The following is a 23,054-nucleotide window of genomic DNA, read 5'->3' as shown; positions in this document are numbered from 1 at the left end:
ACACACACACTGAGTGGTAATAGGGTGGGCGACCATATCAGCCGGTGTCACCATAAACTTCTGCACGAAGAATAATGTCACACGCTTGGATTGTTTTTTTTTTTTACGTGACAACGTCTAATAAATCGATGAACGCCGTGTTTGATCCACGTGAGTGGTACACACTTGACACACACACACACACTGAGTGGTAGTAGGGTGAGCGACCACATCAGCCGGTGTCTCCTTAAACTTCTGTACGAAGAATAATGTCACACGCTTGGATTGTTTTTTTTTTTACGTGACAACGTCTAATAAATCGATGAACGCCGTGTCTGATCCACGTGAGTGGTACACACTTGACACACACACACACTCTGAGTGGTAGTATGGTGGGCGACCACATCAGCCGGTGTCTCCTTAAACTTCTGTACGAAGAATAATGTCACACGCTTGGATTGTTTTTTTTTTTGACGTGACAATGTCTAATAAACCGATGAACGCCGGCTGCACGCACGAAAAAGTGTCCCGCAACGCACATTGTCCCGTTACGCTTATTGTACGCTTGCGCCGCATCTATCTCTCTTCCACTCGATTGGAACAACCGTCGATTCGACTTTTTCGAGGCACATTAAACTTGAAACAGTCCCATTCGTTTCCTAATTTTTCCCATCATCGTCCTATCCTTAAAAGAATAACACAGATTGGAAGAAGTTAAATAGCAAACATGTATAAAAGTTATAGTTAAAATAATCTGTTCGTTAAAGTAATAAACATATTTGAATTAATGAGTGCAAAAAAAAGTAAATTTATCAATTAAATTGTAGATTTTATTTCACTCCTTCTTTGTATCCGTACAAAATAGTGATAATTCAATAAAAAATAATTCAATTTTATTTATAAATGTATGCAATCATTTCATCAATGTTTTGTTATGACGTTGTGACGTTAAACTATCGTCCGTAAACCGACTTTACAGACAACCAATTTGTTTTATCATTGTTTAATTACGTCAGTAGGCTACTCTAGATATGACACACACGAAGTGTTAGGGTGGGACACTGATAAAATCTGGTGCCATATCTCCCGTTGTGGTATAGACAAGGGACTCCTTAAACTATTGTACGAAGTCGAATATTGCACCATTGTGTTTAATCTCGTCAGTTAGACCACTCAAGATATTACACACATTAAGTGTTAAGGTGGGCTACTGATAAAACCTCCTGCAATATCACCCCAGTGTGCTATATAGATAAGGGTCTCCTTAAACTTTTGTACGAAGTCGAATATTGCACCATTGTGTTTAATCTCGTCAGTAGACCACTCGAGATATGACACACATTGAGTGTTAAGGTGGCCTACTGATAAAATCTGGTGCCGTATCACCCGGTGTGCAATATCAAGGGTCTCCTTAAAATTTTGTACGAAGTCGAATATTGTTCCATTGGTTGTGTATTTGTTATTATTGTTTAATCTCATCAGTAGACTACTAGAGATAGACATACAATGCTACTGATAAAATCTGGTGCCATATCACCTGGTGTGCTATAAACAAGGGTCTCAAACTTTCGTACGAAGTCTTAATATGGGAGGGAAAAGAAAGTAAAAAACCAGACAGCCTAAAGTGATGAGACATGATAAATAAAAACAGACACGCATCACGGCGCGAAAGAAGAAAGGGGCGTCGCAATGTTGGAGATGAAATATATAAACCACTTCCCGCCTCGGAGGTGAGAAGGGTGAAATTTCCCTTACGACACTTCTCAGGGAACAGAGTGACGGGAAATTATGCTCCCTCCACTCCTGGGGTAAAGGACTGTCGCATTTCAACTGTCAAGCGTCGTTAAGGCCCTTGTACACCCGGGCGCACACACACGCTGCGCAGAGCTTCAGGAAAAACAACGCGATTTGGAAACTACTCGAGACATCCGAGTGGGGTCTGCTTATGAAAAGCATTCAAGAGTTCGCTGAGGGCCGTAAAAGTACTTTTGATTTCGGATTAAGTTTTTAAAATGTATTTTTAGAAGAGTTAAAATGGCTAAAACGCGTGTTTTCAGAGTAATTTTTATGCGTAAAACAACCAGTAAAGATTCTTGAAAGCACTTAAGGGACTTGCATGACCCCTTTATCATCGTTACGGTCACCGCTCAAATTTTCAAATTTCACAGTTATCCTGTGACGACGAGAAGACCGCGCGCCAGTCCAGAGAAGACACCGCGCTAGAAGCACCAGCGAGCGTCGCGCTTATCATCCCGCCTCGCTGGCACAGATACAGACAGCCCTGATGAGGCGGGCCCCTTAAGGCCCTTGTACACCCGGGCACACACACGCTGCGCAGAGCTTCAGAAGAAACCACGCGTTTTGAAACCTGCTCAACGTATCAGAGTGGACGTCTGATTACTTAAAGCATTATCGATTCGCTGAGGGCGAAAGAGTATTTATATTTCCTTATTAAGTTTTTTTTTTAAACAGGAGACTGAAAAAGAACTAAACGGTTTTTTTTTCAGAATATATTAAATTTTTAAGACACTTAAAACGCCGGTAACAGATTCTTGAAAGCACTCGTGGAACTTGCATTACACCTTTATATTCGTATCTCCACCGTGCAATGTCATAGTTACAGCCCAAATATCATGGGTTGCCCTATGCAGGACGAGAAAGACTACGCCCCAGTTCACAGAGCCTTGCGCTTAGAGGCTATGACGCGCTATAGGCACATGCGTGCGTCGCACTTATCGTCCCGCCTCACTAAAACAGACAACTCTCACCCCCGAAACTAGGCGGAACCCTTAAGGGTGCTGAAACCAACGCAGAACACCGACACTTAGGCTTTACTGCAACAATATTCGTAAAAAAAAAAATAATGTTTTGTAATTTTTACAAGACACATGCGAATAGCTAGCTTTGCTTCCCACAGGTATATAATAATTTTCTTACAGGCAGTTTTCTTTAAAGAATTACTGATACGTCGAGATTAATGTCAACTACCAAATATAATAAAACAATACATTTGATACATGTATTCTACTTTTAAAATAAAGATTCAAATGTTTCAAAAATCTAAAATATTAAATACCATTTTCTAACTCGGAACAGTAGTAGGAACATATGGTATAGATTTCAACTTTCTTTTTTTTTATCTACGTGCGTAGCCCAGCGAAAAAAATTGTTGTCTGTAAAGTCGGTTTACGGACGATAGTTTAACGTGACAACGTCATAACAAAACATTGATGAAATTATTGATCCAGAAGAAAAGGAAATATCATATTTGGCCTGAGACTGAGCCGAAATAGGTTTTTGCAACCAAAACAGTTCTTTGAGGAAGAAATTTTTTTTTAATTTTTCTATCTTTGTATGATAAAATCTACCTCTGCATACTTTTATGAATAAATTTGAATCATTTTTATTGAATTATCACTATTTTATATGGATACAAAGGAGTGAAATGAAATGTACAATTTAATTAATAAATTTACTTTTATTTGTATTCATTAATTCAAATATATTTATTACTTTTGAAATGTTGCGTGCGCCGTATTTATTTTTACAAGTACAAAAAAAATATTTCACAGTTATCGGGGTTCGAACCGACAACCTTTGGACTGAAAGTTAGCGGTGCTGACCATCAGGCCACGAGGCCATGCTTGAAAATTGATAGTTTCAGATGGTATATCCATTTTAAAATCATTTTGTTCACGGTAGGGGAATAATATTATTTCGTTTTTATAACACGATTTTATAACAAATACGCATCCCAAATACACCTAACTTATTTATAATGTGTTACAATATTTTTTAAAACATTGTGCATAAGATCCCGGGTGTAATTTGAATTATTATGTGTAACTGTATAACACCATTGTTGTTTCAAAACGTATTTGAATATTCAACATTACTTTTAAATAACTGTACCGATTGTGCTGAAAATCGGCGGACAATCGTTAAATTACATAATATTAATAATTCAAACGACGAAAATATGATTGAAAAGTCAAATCGATGGTTGTTCCAATCGAGTGGAAGAGAGATGCCACGCATGCGTACAATGAGCAAACAGGACACATCCGTAGTGGGACATCCGTAGTGGGACACTTTATCGTGCGTGCAGCCGGCGTTCATCGATTTATTAGACGTTGTCACGTCAAAAAAAAATAGTTGTGGCAAGTCATTCAATACTCGCCAGAGACATGTAACATCTAACCTCGGTAAAGAGCGAAATTTATGTATCCTCGAGTTGAAAATACCTTTACAATACGAAACTCGGACACTAAATTTAACATTGAATTCTTTAAAATTATGCCCAGCGTGCTAAATACATATGAAAAGTGCATTTTCAGTTACCATTTATTGACGCAAATCACACGTTGTTTCCGTATCCGCCGCTAGAATTCTCTGTAAGCGCAGTTACGTCGACTATCAAATCATTCTACTTTAAGACTGAAATTTTAATTTATATAATAAAAAGGCTCCGATACATATTTGAAAATAAAAATACTAAACCCTTGCTTGGATGTTTTTCTGCAAGTAATATTATTAAAAATATATTGTTAACATTCATTAAACAAGTAATACTATATAGTTTCCCTTTGTCTTTGTGAACTTTGGTTCGCGCAATCCACCACAGATGGCAACACTGTTAACACATTTTCCTTTCAATGCGCATTCCGTCCTATTCACGAAATTACTCCCAAATAATGCCGCATACCAACAGCTGAATTTGAATGACACTTTGAGAAGAAGCATCCGTTGAAAAAAAAAAAATCGATTTTTTTTTTTCTCCTAGCAGTTGCAATATGGAGATATATCGAAATGCGATTCATGCAGGAATTCGGCAAAACGTCGTTCATTTGTTTAATGTTTCCCATTCTCAGCGCACTGACTGCGTAAATGCACACGAATGCACTCGTGTCGACAGGGCATCCGGTGCAACTGAAACGTACACCGTTGATGTGTGGACGGGACGGAAGAGAATTTAAAAGAAACAGATCAAAGGCACGAAGCGCACTCGAAAAGCCATTTGATCGCACAAACGAGCCATCCATCTGCCACATCGCTCGCTTTGGTGAATCGTCCGTGGTTATAAATAGTACTCACGCGCGCCTGACTAACACCGGCCTGGCTTTGTGCACGGCAATGCTGCTGTGCGGGCAGTATGCGTCCGTGCTGCAGGCGAAACGGATTAAAAAAAAAAAAAAACGTGTGCGTGGATTTCACGCGCTACAGAAGTGAAACGTTTTGATAGATAAGAGATGAATTATTAGTATTTTATTAATTGAACAATACATAATAATTGAGAGCAGTAAGGATGCGGGTATGATCTCAAATGAAAAAAAAATTGGTTGTCTGTAAAGTCGGTTTACGGACGATAGTTTAACGTGACAACGTCATAACAAAACATTGATAAAATGATTGCATACTTTTATGGATAAAATTGAATCATTTTTATTTTAATAATAAAAGAATGAATACTTGAAATTATACTAGTAATCAGATTTTTAAAATGCAAGAATAATTAACCTTTATTGCCGAATTTGTTGTTGTAATAAGAAATGAAAACCACATTAACTTTTCACTTCACTTTATAAACAGTCTAGTGGAAGAGAGATGATGCGGCGCAAGCGCACAACCAGCGTAACGGGACACAGCGTAACGGAACAATGTACGTAACGGGACACTTTTTGGTGCGTGCAGCCGGCGTTCATAGATTTATTAGACGTTGTCACGTCAAAAAAAAATCCCTCTTTTCCACGCCCTGTACTCTCGCATCTGTTCACTGGCACTTTTCGGCGCCTCTTTTGGTGGTTTATTCCCACTTTGTCTTTGATAATACCTCTTATCTGCATGTGCCTTTTTATTATTTTCACGCATGGTGTTAAATTACGATCACCAGCTGAATAAAATAAAAACATAAATTACACTTACAAAGCTAACCTCTTAAGTCCATTTTTTTTTTTTTACATTTTCAGTCACATTATTCGCATATAAATGATTGACAATTGTAAAGTTAATTGCAAAAATCAATAACTCTTTTCCACACGAAAAATAAATTGTAGATATTTTAAATAAAATAAATATGGTAGCGACAATAGTTACCGTTACGAAAACTGAGGAGTAGAAAAAAACACAAGCAGCGTTACGAGAATTCCCGTAGCATCACTGCTGCGTTATTTCTGCCTCTCCCCTGCCTTCTGCCCTTCCGGCCGTTACAACTAGCATACGGCACGCTCCGCTACGTACCTATTCTCCCTTCCCCTTTGCCATATTCCCATTAGACCGCTACTGCATGCTTTGTTGTGGCCCTACAAAACGGTTGGATACCCCAATTAGTTATGGTTGTGAAAAATTTAATACAACCTTTATTTCAGTTGAGATAATATTGGTTGACAAACTTTTAAATTATTGCTGTATTAATCAACTGACGAGCAGTATCCCAGTTAATGATAATTATTATAATTATGATATATGAAAATACTGTGTTATAATTTTTGTTAAAGGGCCCGTATACATAGTCATTTTCATTATTATTTGGAAAGATGCAATTCAAGCGCTAAGAGTGACATCGGCACGACATATAAAGTGTCCAATGAAAATTCTCAATTATCTTCAGCATCACACTTCTCTTAAGCTTCTCACTTCTCTTAGTTTCTCAATCATCTTCAAAATTTCACTTCTCTTGAGCTTCTCGTGTATATTTAACATCTCATTCAACTTCCAAATATATTCTTTCGCATCTCACATAAGTTTCCCGCTTCTCTAGAGCTTCTCACTTATTTTCATCATCTCACTTCTCTTAACATTCTCACATATATTGAGCATTTCACTTACATTCAACATCTAACTTCTCTTAAACATATCACTTCTCTTAAGCTTCTCACATCTCTTAAACTTCTCACATGGGGCTTCACTTCTCTTCAGCTTCTAAATTGCCTTAATATTCTCACTACTACTAACTGCTCTTCATCTTCTAGCATATATTTAGTTTCTTACTTTTGTTAGCTTCTCACTTACTTTCGGTTTCTCACTTCTCACCTCTCTACAGCTTCTCACTTCGCTTCAGCTAGGATATTGCAAATACATTTTCTTTTGTAAACCCATTTTCTTAAACTTTTCTTTAAAAAAACCCTGGAAACAGTAAAATAAAAAAGGAAAAATCCCACACTGCAGGTGAAGTGAAGCCTTTATAGAGTACAAGTTATGCCAAATTCTCTGTCAACCCCTCCTCCCACCCCCCCCCCCCCCAAAAAAAATATACAAAAACGTTAGTGCATGTTGTGAATAAATATCGGAAATAAGCAATATATTCAGTAAGCATTTTTTTTTGTGAAAAGAAAATTAATATCCATGTAAAATTACAGATATTTGTAAATTTGTACATTTATACACGAAACTGTATCACTACAAAATAGTGTTCGCAGTAATACTGGGTTCGGATTCTTATCCGGGCATTTATAGCTTTATGTTGTCCCAGTACCTCCAATAGTTAAAGTTATTTGTAAACAGTTCCATGAATAGCTGTCCAGTGTTAACTGCGCACACTAATAAGCGAAATAAAACAAAATAACGACAAATGATTGAATATTCGATTTATAAAATATGCTTGAATTAATCATCAATTAAAATATAAAATATGTCCCGATTTTCATAATAAATACTCAGTATTATCTCGTAAAACGTATTTCATACATGCAAAAATAGCCATAGTCATGTGTTGTACAAAGTTACAATATATTTCTTGTAATATTACGAACTATTTCTAGACAACCGGTTTCTAAAGGAATCTTTTGAAAAAATACAGGATTTTTTTTTGTGTAGGAATAGCAAATCCTGAAGAGGGCTGCTGCATTTTCTAGGAACGTCACCCAATCAACTACACGACGCAAGACGCGAAGAGTTAAGGCACGGCTGTTTTATCCAAGTTGAGTTATCACACTTTCACATCGTTATATCTCTCTTGTTTCAATACCCATATATGTTTCGTTGCATGAGTTTTGGAGTTGAGCGAGGATTCAAAAAAAATATCGGTTTTGTGAATAATTTATTATTAGAAATTGATGAATAATTTGATGTTCGATATTCGTGAATATTTGGTATTCAAATTTCATGAATAATTTGATATTTGTTTTAACATTTCATATTGAATTTATTTTTAAATTATTAGTTACCAAGTAAAACTCGTTCACAAAAAAATTATACTATAAAAATTAATGTATGAATTTTAGATGTTTTATTAAATAAATTAGATTTGTTTTAGCAACATCATACATACATTGTTTTTATATGTTATAAATAAACTGTGATTATGATTTAAAATTGTTTGTATTACTCTAGGTTTATGTATATAATCTGTTACCTTAACCAAAAAAAAAAATTCGAACTTAGGTAATTCAATATTAGTTTAAGAAAATGTATTGACAATTTTTTTTGTTGTTTCATTCATTTTACACCACTTTTCTATTATGGTACCATATACAGTTTTTTACTCTGTTTTGGATCATTTTTTCATTCACAACCGTGAACCGTAAAAAAAAAAACATTTACTTTATGTTAAAATTCGATTTGAAAATATTCGAGATTCTTTGAATAATTTGATATTAGATTGAAAACTAAATTCTAATTTTCAAAAAAAAAACCTGTATAATCGCATTTTCCCATAAGCATTTCATATTACTTTATACTTTTATTGTGTTTTTTTCTTTGTGCCAGATACATTCCAAGCATTATATACTATTTAATTAAAGTCAGGCAAATAGTCACAGTTGGCTAATAGCGTTCATGGATACTCACTGAAAGTTTAGTTTCTGTATTTATACAACTGGATAGTGCATACATTTTCCCTCATACAGCCCAATATTATAATTTTTCTTAAAGAGAAGTTGGGTACGTATTAAACTTGACCAGCCACTGGGAGATATTCTACATTCCACTTTTTTCCCATCAGTGAGAAAGTTTACGTCCAGGTTGAGAAATTCATTCGGTAGGGTTCTGCCACGTGACGTGATAAAGAAATGGCGACTGTTGAACGAGGAGACAGTAACATATATGGGGAAAGTTCTGACGGATGTGTACCCAGCGCACCGGAACTGGGAGAGAGAGAGAGAGAGAGAGAGAGAGAGAGAGAGAGAGAGAGAGAGAGAGAGAAGAAAAAAAGAACGACGAAACCCAAGACAAAGATCACAGACTTCGAACATTCTCGGGTTCCTGTCTCCGGAACTGCCGATTACTTCTACTGACGAGTTCATCTCGATTCCCTTCGAAATCAACACGAAAGGCTTTGTTCCACACGTCGCGTTTAGTTTTTAATTGTTTTTTTTTTGTCGTTACTAATATTATGGAAATTCCTGTAAATTAATCACGATTTTCCTCTCGCTTTATGTTGTTATGTCAAAAATTTTCTCAATGTATGATTTGCAAGTTCTATGCAATAGCGAACACATATCAAAAGAGTGTTAGTAATTATTTAATAACTATCATTCGAGTGATCTTTGCAGGTAAAAATTTGAATCAATACAGCATAGTAAAGAGAGCTATCGAGGTGCATTTACAGTAATACCCTTTAGAGCAAAAGTTATGTCATAAAAATGAAATCATCAATATGTCGTGTGAGCACGATCAATAAAGTTGGGATCCACTACCACTTTTTTTTTTTTATGAAACCTCTTTGCTGAGGGGGCTACGATTTCCGAGCGTTACAGAAATTCCGATAGAGGTAGTGAAGGTAGGGGAGAGGTAGAAATGACGCAGCAGTTGATGCTAAGAAATTCTCGTAACTGTGATTGTGTTTGTCTACTCCTCAGTTTTCGTAACGACTAACGATTTGAAGCTAATGTATTTCTTTTCTTTTTTCTAAAGTATCTACAATTCTTTATTCGTGTGGAAAAGAGTTATGGTTTGTACAATTAAATTTATACGTGCAATTCAATTTTATGTAAATTATGCGAATAAAATTTAAAAAAATATATATATGTAGACTTAAAATATTAGCTTTATAAGTGTAATTAATTTTTGTTATCTAAACACTGTGATTGGAAATGTCAAAAGGACTTACAGACTTGTGAGAGAGATTTTATAAGTGTAATTCATGTTCGATTGAAGTGCTTTTTTTATTGACGTCTAATAAATCGATGAACGCCGGCTGCACGCACGAAAAAGTGTCCCGTTACGCTCATTGTACGCTTGCGCCGCATCTATCTCTCTTCCACTCGATTGGCCTATGAATATACTATTATATTAAATATGTTAAGGCGGGCTTTTCAAAAGTAGATTTTAAATTTAGTACTTTAACTAAACTATATTCTTATTAATTAATTTTTTTGGTTATTTTTCCATTTTTCCAAAATAAAGAGCAATAAACAAAAAGAAACAAAATATAATTAAAAAAATTATTTAGAAATTTTAATATCATGTTGAACCGCCTAACCGACGTTCAAGGGAATATACTATTTTATGGAGCCAATTGAACATTCCAATTGCAATCATTTCATTAATGTTTTGTTATGACGTTGTCACGTTAAACTATCGTCCGTAAACCGACTTTACAGACAACCAATTTTTTAAATTTCTATTTTATCATGATTTCTTTCCAGAAAGAAGCTTTTTTTTAGTCAAAACATATTTATATTTCTGACTACTTCGTTTTGTATTATTTTTTAAATACCAGAATATATATATATATATATATATATATATATATATATATATATATATATATTCCAAACATAAATAGATGAGGCAGCGAACATATGTAGTATATATCTTATCTATCTTATCCATCTTATATATCTTATCTATCTTATATCTATAGTATATCTTGCGGCAATCGCATCAACCATTCACTTGCCGAGTTCACAATCTATTGCGGGACTCAAATCGTTCCAGCCCGCGAATAGAAATGCACCGAAAATTTCTCCGGCACTGCTGCTGTCTGTTGTCGCAGATTGGAAGTGTTGTATGAAAAATATAGTTTACGCAAAAACGAAGTTAGTGTAGTGCCAGTATGTGTCTGTGCAACGTTTACAGGAATGATCCTTATGATCATTCTCGGACTAGGGTCACTGGGGCAGAATGGTGCTACTGTCCATCAGAGAATAAACTGCAATATCTACATAATGGAACATCTGAAGATATTGCTCTGGATAAAAAGTCGGTATACGGACGATAATTTTATGTGATAACGTCATAAGAAAACATTGATGAAAAATTGCTAACTTATTTTAATTTTCAAATATTAATTACAGTTTTTTTGCAAATTTAATTTAAATAATTGGTTTAAATATAATCACGAACAAGTAGTTATAGAAATAAACTGAAATCAAATCAATGTCAATAAATTGTTAATTTGAAATGACGATAAATCAATTTTTTTTAAATTGCTGCTTTTAAAAATCCCGCCTTAACCTGTTTGATAATATAGAAGATTTTCTCGCACGGTGGGTTGGCCGGTTCTTGCACGCTCGGTTCAGGCGGAAGAACGTGACAATGAGTCATGCTTTCTCGTGCGTGCAGCCGGCGTTCATCGATTTATAAGACGCTATCACGTCAAAATGACGGCATGAAATCGAGGTAATACTTCGTGGGGGGTGAAACAGAGCCTCAAGGGATTGAAGTAGGCATTCAAAATATGGCCACTGGACAAGTGCGTTGTGACGAAGGAACACCTGAAGAAGGGGGAAAGTACGCTTATAAAGGAGACCGAAGCCGGATGAGAAACATGAGCGAAAGCTGTTCATTTATACATTTCCGACGGTCTTTTGAATCCCGGGGATGAGCGAGAGCAAAAGCAGCCTCCCACGAACGACCGCGTCAGAAAGAGGGTAATTAATTTTGGGACGAAATGAAACGATCCCCCCCTATTAACGAGCCAACATTCAAAAAGGCCCGGCAGAAAAGGTGTGTTTTTTTTTTTTTAACGGACAGACGAGTTTCACGAGCCTGCTCGTACTTTAGCTCACATGTAATGTGACTTCAAGGGCCCCGCCCACCCGGACACACACACGGTGCTCAGAGCTTCAGGGCAAAAAAAAACGCTTTTTCAAAACTACTCAATATATCAGAGTAGAGGTCTGATTTTGGATAAAGTTTTTAAACTGTATTTTTAGAAGAGTTAAAATGGCTAAAACGCATGTTTTCAGAGAGTAATTTTTAGGCGTGAAACAACCGGTACAGATTCTTGAAAGCACTTAAGGGACTTGCATTACATCTTTATCTTCATTTCTCCGCCGTGTGATGTCACGGTCGCCGCTCGATGCACGACGAGAATACTGCGCGCCAGTCCAGAGGAGACACCGCGCTAGAAGCACCAGCGAGCGTCGCGCTTATCATCCCGCCTCGCCAGCACAGATACACCCCTGACGAGGCGGGCCCCTTAAAAAGACACCAAGGGGAGTGATTGACTGTCTAGAACCTTACTTCCATAAACTGAATGGTTTTTTTCATAGCAGAATTTTAAATATTGTGGTCACGCCGAGAGGTTTTCAAAACGAAGCGCTTGGCTAAAACAGAAATTATGATTTCATCTTTGTTAAGTCCATGAATTTTCAAAGAGCAGTTTCTGCAAATTTTCCATAATTATGGGAGTGAACATTTGATTAATTTGAGTCGGTAAGTGAAATGGCAATACCGGCGGTTCAACTAGTCCATGTACGTTAATGTCAACATCCCGATATCTAGCAGAAGCGCACCAGAAGTTGTGGCTCCAATGTGAAACAGTTTAGATGAATTCTTTTTAATCACGCCGCAAACCTTTATCCTCTCTAGATCCGGCGTCCAGCAAACCAAGGAAATCCGCACGTTCAAAGGTACACAACGCCACTTTCCTAATGCGAAACCGCTGAGAATGGAGAAAACTCCTCCTCCCACCAACCCATTTCCGTCCAGGGAAAAAAAAAGAAAGAAGAAAAGAAACCTCAGGCAACAGCAGGCGCACGCAAGGCCTTCTGGGAACTGCCTCCCTCTCCCTTCTTCCTTTGAGCAAAACCACCCCCTTCCATCACCCAGACTACCCTGCCAGGACCAATAACTGTCGAGGGAACGACCCACAAATTGGCCCTGCGAAAAAAAAAAAGAAAAAAAAAGAAGGGGTTAGTGAGAAGGGATGAGTAGGGTTTGGTAGGGGGTGGAGAGGGATTTCGCGGCAGGGCTTTAACTCTCTCACCCTTCTCTCTCACTCTCTCTCACACACACACACATTCTCGCGCTAACTCGCTCGTTCGTTCTCAACCCGTCTCACTCCAGCACACGGTCGCATCTGGCGACAGCCACGCGTCCTACATTTCTGAACACCAGACGCGCGCCAGCGGCGGTTGTGCGAACTACACAAACACACACACACGAGCAACAAAATACGATCTTGTACAGCCTGCTACCAAACCAACAACCGCCCCCCACCCCCCGTATTTTTTTTATTTTACAAATTACTCTGGGCGAAAAAAAAAAAAACATAATGGCATTCACGTCAAAACTCTGGAAATTGCGGTTGGCAGTTTATCTCACGTTACTAAAATAGCTTGCGTCCTATTTTGACAGTCGTTTCGTGCCAAACTAGAGCTGAACAGAAAGAGAGAGAGAGAGAGAGAATGAATTTGTCAGCTCGAATTTTATTTTATTTTTTTGCAACGTCCCGCGTCGTGTGAATGGAGCAGGGAAAGATTTAGGGACGAAAAGTCATGTTGGCACGAATGCGACCACGTGTATCGCCGTTCATTTGTCACGGTGCAAAATTTTGAACAACCGTCTCATCAGACCCCGACACCGCCGCGCTTTGAAACGGAGACTTGCAGACCGCATCAGCAGTTTACGAGCGGGCTTCTGCCTCGTTAAAGGGGTGCCTCCCATTTCAGGTGAAGATTTTATATTTACAGTAATTACAGATAAACTTGTAGACTTTTTCAATTGTTTAACTTTCACGAAATGAAATATATATATATCGCATAAATTTTGCACGATTAGCTGCCAAAGATACATTTTAATTTTTTTTTTTTGAGTTGTACAAACAAGGGGAATTTGATTTAATGCAGAACTGAAACTTTTTTTTTAAGTTTAACTGCAATGCCAATGGCTTACTTCAAGAAATGATTTGAATTTCTTTCAGAAAAAATATTAATTAACTTTACCTGGCATTTCAAAATTCTCAAATTTGTTAAAAAATTTTTAACACCCAAGAAACATGAAATGAGTTTTCGTGATAGAAATGCAAACCATATATTGAAGTAGCCAGTGGCATTGCAGTTAAACCTAAAAAGTTTCAGTTCTGCAATAAATTTAATTCTCCTTATTTTTACAACCCAAAAAAAGGTTAAAAATGTAACTTTGGCAGCTAATCACGCAAAAAGTATGCGCTGTATATATTTTTCATTTCGTGAAAGTTAAACAACTGAAAAAGTCTAAAAGTTGATCAGTGATTAATAGGGCCATGCAGATTTCGCGAAAAGATTTCGAGACTAGATGAAAGTTAAAACACTATAGCATCGTCTGTGTTTCGTGATTGGGCGAGTTTCTCCCAGGTACATATTGAGTGTAACAACACCGATCACAGTGACTCAGTGCGGAAGCAAACGCGTCCTGAGTGGATGGCTCGGTCAAATAAGGCAACGAATACTCTCGCAGGCAGCCGCCGATCACAAGGAAGAAACCACAGGTAAAGTATACCTTGTTGCAGTCTAATGGGTGTTCAGATCTTTTCGCGAAAAATGCCTGCCCCTAGTGATTAATATAAATATAAAATCATGACCTGAAATGGGAGGCACCCCCTTAAGCCTTGTGGAAAAAATTTCCTTACCTCGCCCGGAGCGAACAACGTCGGAAATGAGACACTTTGAATTAGGTGGTGTTTAAGTTGAAACAGGCAGTGTCCTTCTGTGATTCTAGGAAGTGCATGCAAGGTGGAGGGACTGAACAAGAAGGAAACACAATGGGGAGTACAAGGAGATGCAATCTACATGTGTGTAAGAAATTTATTGTGGAAAAGGGATGCGCATTAAAATGTTGAAAAAAAAATGGGGGGCGGGAGTGTTGTCTGTAAAGTCTGTTTACGGACGATAATTTTACGTGATAACGTCATAATAAAACATTTATGAAAAATTGCATACTTTTTTTTAATTTTCAAATATTATTTACAGTTTTTTTTTGCAAATTTAATTTAAATTATTTGTTTAAATATAATCACGAACGATTAGTTAAAAAGCCCGCCTTTAACCTGTTTGATATTATAGACGATTTTCTCGCACGGTGGTTGGCCGGTTCTTGCACGCTCGGCTCAGGCGGAACGTTACAATTTTTCGTGCGTGCAGCCGGAGTTCATTGATTTATAAGACGTTATCACGTCAAAAAAATGTTTTCATTACCTTAATATGCGCCCATAGTCACCTACGAGGCAATATGTGCTCTTAAATGGTAACATCAGCTAAGTCGACAGTAGGATCATTCCTTTTTATGCAGACCGAAAGGACAAACTATATAATAAAACTGTTCCGATAATAGCGAAAACAGACTGGAAAGAAAAAAAATACTATACACTAGCTTTAGACCTGATTTACCAAAGAGAAAATTTATTTAAACTACTGCCCATCTTGTTAAAAATTCATTGAACAGTTAATACTATAAAGTTAAATTTGTGCAACCCATGATTTTGCATGTATGAGTAGAGACCGGAAAAATTCGCGTGTTCAATGACCTCCAGGATAGACTCCAATATCCTCTACACACTCAGGCAAATGCCAACTGTTTATTGGCTACTGACTTGTGAGTCGTCTCGACTGGGTGGCCTGTGATTCGACACTTCTATTAGTGAGGGTGTCTAATTGGCCTTCAGTCCTCCAGATTAACAGTGAACCAATGATAAGAAGCAGCACTAAGGTATAATTATTTGAATTTTTGCATAACACGAAATGAACCCGCGAATTTTTCAGGCCTGTATCTATACTATAAGCTATTGTTCTGTCAGCAGTGATCATAAACCAATAACCACGCGGGTTGCTTTGGTAAGTGAAATTTTGAAAATAATTGAGAAGTAACAAATTTGAGACAGGTTACATCACCCACACACCACAAATTCACCACACTGTATTTTTATTTTGTAAATGTAACAGAATTATTCACGTAAAATTGCATATATTTGTGAACTTGTACATTTACATTAAAACAACTGTATCACTACAAACTAGTGTTCGCAGTAATACTAGGTTCGGATTCTTACCCGGGCATTTATGCTTTGTGTTGTCCCAGTACCTCCAGTTATTTGTCAACCGTTCCCTGAATACCGTTCCAGTATTAACTGCGCACATTAATAAGCACAATAGAACAAAATAAAAGTTACATTGTTGTATATTCGATCTCCTTTTCCACGGTTTATAAAATTATGATTGAATAAAACATAAATAAAACAAAAATTATGAGCAAATTTTTTAAGAAGTATTCAGTACCATCTCTAAAAACGTATTTCATATGTACAAAAATAGTAACAATATTTTTCTTGTAGCACCACAGACTATAACTTGGCAACTGGTTTCCAAAATAATATTTTGTAAAAGAAAAGAAAATGTTTTTCTGTGTTATGTTTACATTGAAAATTAAAATTATCGTTTTGTTCATAACCTAAAAATATTTAATAATAATTTACTTACTTGATTTTTTTATGGCCGCTACGTTTTTTTAAGTAAAAATCGCAATACGAATATTTTAAAGGGTAGGTATGTGGCAAATATAATTCAAAACATTTTTTTTTTACTGTGTAAAAGAACAAATACTGCCAATTTAAAAACGGGTACTTCTGTGATTCAAGGAAAGTCTAATCCTACGAGTTCAACTTTCAACATTTCTTTTTTTCCTTACCGTGCGCGCAAAAAAAAAAAAAATCCCCATCTCTCTCCTCGCACATGGAAACCTTCGCAAAATTATCGACTCACATTCCATCAGCAATTCCGATGCGGGACAACGGTAGCGTAACGCAAGCCTCGAAGCGGACGTGAGCTGAAGGATTTTATTGAAGCACCCCCCCTCCCCCCCCCCCTGCCCAACATCTTCCCACCACCCACTCGAGATTTACACAAGGGGTAGAATTTCCTTTACTTTTCTAACACTTTCTCTCTTTTTTCCCTCTCTCTTTCCCGACTTTCATCTTTTAACACTCCATATATCAAACGATTAAATTACGCTTTCGCTTCTCTTTTTTTTGTCGGATTCGCCGTATTCGAATTTTTGGATGTGCGCAGAGATCGTTCCGTTTTATTCCGCATCAGCCTAGCCTTCACAATACTGTGAGCGAACTCACAAACCGTCCTTTTTTTTTTGTTGAAAGCACATGTGAAAAATTATTTAATTAATTAATTAATTGTGGACAAGATTGAGTTTATAAAATACGAAAGGCGCGAAAGAAACGTAAAGCGCCAAAAGTTAAAAATAACGATGTTTTCAAACATCCGTTTATAAATTACGCAAGACGCGAAAACCACGACGCAAAAAGTTGGCCAACATTCAACTTCTCGCGTTTTAGCTTGCATTTCCGCCTTGCACATTCGAAGTGAGTGTAGTGTTTCGAAAACTTTTGAGAATGGAAACGTAATGTGTATAAAAATCTATAACAAAAAAAAATTGTTTCTTCAAATTTTGAAGTTGTAATTATTAGTTATAATTATTATATGTAGATATTAGTTGTAGTTATAACCATGGTGCGACCAAAAATACCAGACGGCTCCAAGATTTCCGTGTTAAAACCTGGAGATCTTGTAGTAGTTTGCTGTAGTTCGGTAGCGGATGGTCAAAAAAAATTAGCTTTTGGTTTCACTAGACGCAAAATTTAATGTTCTGCAAGTTTTATTTAAAAGCACCTTTTTTTAAAAATGTTGAGTAGTTTAGGAGATATAAGCGAAACACCGCAACACCCTTATGGGGGTACATTTTTACCACCAACCCCCCTTCCCCCCCACCCCAACCAAAACCACTTTTCTAAAGCTTCCCCAAGGGGGAAAACCTAGGATAGTCATATTGGGTCACAAATGAAGCTATTAAAACTAAACAAAAAAAAATTGTATGAAATATTTCAAAATTTGATGTTTAACGTTTCTGACCTAGAAGATAATTTTTTTTTGGTTTATTTAGTCCAGTTGGAGGGCTACATCTGGTGCCATTAACCCGTATATAGTTACTTTTGTGCACATCGGGGGACGCACCAAGCGTTTTGGTGTGCCAAATGAAACTTTATGGTAGCGAAACTACACATTATGTACACTTTAATGGCCGTAACAAGAAATAATAGCAACTTAAAAGTACTTGAGAAATATTACAAGGCGGTTCTTGTTTTTTTTTTTTTTTGCTGTGGAGCTGCTATCTCTAGTATTTTTTTTTTTCATAAAAAAATTGTATCGGTGGTTGCGAAAAGACCCTCTAGAATGCGTTGAAACCAGTTTCTAAACCTCGCGCTGGGACACCGTTCATTAAAACTTTTTTTGCCGATCTGTTCCCGTACTGGTATTCGGTGTTTGTGCAGAATTAGGTTGTTTCTGTTGTTTTCCCCCAACAAGGCAGTGTTTATTCGCTACCTTACCCGAAACGTCTTGGAATACCGCCTTTGGTTCCAACAACCCCCCCCCCCCCCCCTTTTTCAGCCCTAGGTAGGTTGTTGTCACTCTGTACTGTATTCACTCAATCACTCATTCTTCACACTCATGTTCCAAGGGGCCTCTTTTTGCAAGACTCATCCTATATATTTAGTGTAAAATTACGTGTGTTTTTTTACGTGACAACGTCTAATAAATCGATGAACGCCGGCTGCACGCACGAAAGTGTCCCGTTACGCACATTGTCTCGTTAAGCTGTGTCCCGTTACGCTCATTGTACGCTTGTGCCGCATCTATCTCTCTTCCACTCGATTGGAACAACCATCGATTTGACTTTTTCGAGGCACATTAAACTTGAAACACTCCCATTCGTTTCCTACTTTTCCTATCATCGTCCTATCCTTAACAGAATAACGCACATTGGAAGAAGTTAAATAGCAAACACGTATAAAAGTTATAGTTAAAATAATCTCTTCGTTAAAGTAATAAACATATTTGAATTAATGAGTGCAAATAAAAGTAAATTTATCAATTAAATTGTAGATTTCATTTCACTCCTTTGTCTTTGTATCCATACAAAATAGTGATAATTCAATAAAAAATTATTCAATTTTATTCATAAAAGAATGCAATCATTTCATCAATGTTTTGTTATGACGTTGTCACGTTAAACTATCGTCCGTAAACCGACTTAACAGACAACCTTTTTTTTTTTTTTTTTTTTTCATTGGAGGAAGTCTGGCGATGGAAGAAGCGGCCACACTAAAAAGGCGATATCCTCGGCACTCTGCTCACACAGAGTAGCACAAATCCTATTACTGGGCACAAATGGAAGACTAAGAGTCGGGTAAATGTCATTTTTACGGACGGGAGCATTCCCAAATGGAACAGATAAAACTACGAGGGGGTGGAGTTTAGGGCACAGACAGAAATCCACCTTTTTTTCTTTCTCTCTACCCCCTCCTAAACAACTGCAGTACTATACACACGCTGTTAGACATTACGGGCCATATACAAACTTTTCAACGAAGAATTAAATGTGAACGTTACGTTCCAGGCTATTCTTTTATGTTTACGTTACGCACGGTTAAACTTTTCCGACTTTTTTAAGCGACTAAACTTTCGCGGAAAGATAGAAAAAATATATAGGTATATACCACATACTTTTTTTTTTTGAAAATTAACTGGCAAAGTTGCATTAATAACGTTTTTGTGCAGTTTTGATAGAGAGAATGAAACAGAATGTAAAACTGGAACTTTTTACATTTAAATAAATATTATTGGCTACTGTGTTACATGGTTCCATTTATTTCTGAAAATTGTATTCAATGTTAGCTAGCCTTCTAAAATCCTCACAATTTTTATAATTTGAAATGATCAAACAAAAAAAAAAATAAACTCAACAATTCTTTCAGTTATTTATTCAATTTGGTTCTCCTTATCCATAATAGCTACAAATAAATGTTAAAAATTCAATTTTACCAGCTAATTATGCAAATACGATGCACTATTTTTATTTATTTTTTTTGAAATTCGACCAATCAGAAATTTCACGAGTGAAACCTTGTGCAAAGTAAAAATAAAACGATGACCTGGAAATAAACAAACCCCCTTAACTACGAATAAACGAAGAGTTCCTCGTAATTTCAGATAACTGCATCTTCGCATGAACTACGCCATACGCTGGCTTTAGAGACCTGACAAATTCGCGGGTTCATTTCGTGTTATGCTAAAGTTCAAATAATAAATATACCTTAGTGCTGCTTCTGTCATTGGTTCACTGTTAATCTGGAGGACTGAGGGCCAATTAGAGACCCTCACTCATAGAAGTGTCGAATCACAGGCCACCCAGTCGAGACGACTCACAAGTCAGCAGCCAATGAACAGTTGGCATTTGCCCGAGTGTGTAGAGGATATTGGAGTCCATCCTGGAGGTCATTGAACCCGCGAATTTTTCCGGTCTCTACTTATTGATAATTTCCACATTAGGTGTATTTTTTGCGTATTGAAGTTGTCGATTTTTATTTTCATGATGAAAATTTCAATCCTTTGAGCTCAGTGGGTAATTAATAAAGTTCCGAGAACTTGTTGAAATGAATCGAGGGTGAAAAAGAAAGCATCCTTTGAGGTCAGAGACGGGGAAGAATATGCAAACAAAACATTCCCCAGGGGTTGGGTGGGGACGTTTTTTTTTTCCTAACCTAAGTTAAAACTATGTGTGTAAGGGAGGGGTCTAGGTAGGGAAGACTCTAAGTGCGTCTCAGGGCAAGCCCTATACGTTCTAAACATGCGGGTTTTTAACCATGCTGAGAAGGTCACGTGCATCATGTGCTAGGAGGGGATTGGCCAGCCATGGCAGACGTTTTCGCCATGACTAACTCCCCTCACTCTTAATTCTAGACTAAAACTAGATAAGTTGGGCGCAGGTAAAACCTCCATAGACAGAAGGGAAAACCCTGGGCACATACATGCGGGATGCAAAGGTCATGCATTATTACAAGCAGGTGGATTACAGGAATAGAAGGATGGTCCTGGAAGAAGAGTGGGGCGTGGTAGAAGTTCTACTATGCTAGGGGTGGGGCACGCGGGACCCCTGGATTAGAAGGGGGGGGGGGGAATCAGTGATAAAAGGGGGTAGGGGTGTAGGGTGGGGAAAAGGAAGGGAGGGGGAGTTTTCGAGGAGAGGTTAAACTGCAAAATGAGCGCGCGCGCGCGCAATGTTTCACGGGCGGATGAACAGCGCGCGGGTTTTGGTTTACCTATCTCCGGCGAACGACGCGTGAAATTGAAGGAGCGAAAGATGCGGCTGGTTTATCGGGCCGTGTAATTTGTGGAGAAGGACCTGGGGAGAGGAAGGGGGGGGGGGATCAACGAATACGAGACGCTCACGATTCAAACAATCAAGAAAACAAACATTCAAAGGAATTAAATCACAGTCGGTCATTACACTGTAATATATTTTTTAGAGCTGTAGCAAACCGTATGTATTCGTTACTGAGTAACGGGTGCGCCGTCTATATACGAGTAACGAAACGTTACACACGGCTGCATTTCGTTACTCGCATTTTTCGTACGTTTCACGCATGCGCGCGCATATTCGATGAATTTACGTTACAAAGAACGATGTTTGTTTATTAAGTAAAGTATAATTTGGAAATTCGTCGTTCAAGTTTTTTACTGTTTATAAAAGGTATTGTGTGTGTAGACAAAGTTTGAGATTGGAACACAAACAACGTAAGAAAGTATTTTTTACAAATTAGAAATATGTATGTTTTTGTTTTTACCATCGAGAATTTTCACGTTTTTTTATTATCTTAAAAGAGATAATATAATAAAGCCGCTCTAATGAGATTTAATTGTTTCTTGGTTAACAAACACTGTTAATTATCAAATATTGTTAATTGTATATATTTTATTTATTATTATTTACGGGACGTCATACTGTACGCGTACGCAATACGACTCGATTTGTTGCATGTTATGCGGTATCAGAAGTAACGAGTAACGATACGATAGTAACGAGTACTGATTGTTATAGTAACGAATACATACGGGTACGCTTTTTTTCGTTACTTTTACACCTCTAATATTTTTGATATATATATAAACAGAACAGGATTATACTTATATGTAAATTTTGTTCATTCACACGGAAACAACAGTCCGTTACACATTTCCGTTGCAACGGATTTCCGTTCCATTCACGAAATTACTCCAACCAAACGCCGCGTGAGAATACTGTGGCTTCTGAACATTTCTAAAATACTTTGTTCTACGTACAAGCAAACAAAACACGGCTCATGCACGACGGTAGGTACACAAGGACGTAACTAGAAAAAGAGGGAGGGGGGAAAACGATGCTTGTGCCAGGAGCGGAGCATATGTGGAAAAAAGGGGGTGGGGAGGGGGGCCACTAAAATGGAAGAGGAATTTTTACTATGGATATCGTAATGTTAGTAAACACAAAAAAATAAATATGTTGGAGGGCAGATCAACTGAATTATTTTCATTGAAAGATACATACATGCATATCGTCAAATATTAAAAATAAATGGTATTTTTTCGCGTACTATCAAACTTGTGATGTATTAAAACCGACATGACTGCACATAAATAGATTTATTAACCGTATCTAAGTCGAATCAAAATATTATTTTGAAATAGTGGAATTATATACGTGATGGCGGCAATATGGGGTGTCGTCGGGAAAAGTAGTTGTTCGTTTTAAGAAGCTTGGCTTCTGGGTTGTAGCCGCGTCCTTGGCAGATAATTCGCCGACGTTTCGGTCGATATTGCAGTCACCATCATCAGGGAAGAGTTAGGTAACTGCTCCCTGATGATGGCGACCGAAACGTCGGTGAATCATTCGCCAAGGACGCGGCTGCAACCCAGAAGCCAGGCTACTTCAGACAATGGCCGTGAAAGCCTGCGAACACTTGTTAGTTGTTTGGTTGGTATGAAGATTTTTTAAAAAAAAAGGGGAGGGGAAGGGGAGAGGGCGCCAAAATGCGTTCATGTCCCGGGTGG

The 23,054-nt window shown here is 37.4% G+C and overlaps 1 protein-coding gene across 1 annotated transcript in view; it reads right to left on the bottom strand.

Annotated features, from left to right (window-relative positions):
* Window positions 1-23,054, bottom strand: part of LOC134540888 (fat-like cadherin-related tumor suppressor homolog) — an 898,605-nt gene that overhangs the window by 119,934 nt on the left and 755,617 nt on the right.

The sequence above is a fragment of the Bacillus rossius genome, chromosome 17 (genome assembly GCF_032445375.1).
Source record: "Bacillus rossius redtenbacheri isolate Brsri chromosome 17, Brsri_v3, whole genome shotgun sequence".
Classification (NCBI taxonomy): Eukaryota; Metazoa; Arthropoda; class Insecta; order Phasmatodea; family Bacillidae; genus Bacillus; species Bacillus rossius.
Note: the sequence above shows the minus strand (reverse complement) of the source record. Positions and strands in the feature narration are given on the sequence as shown.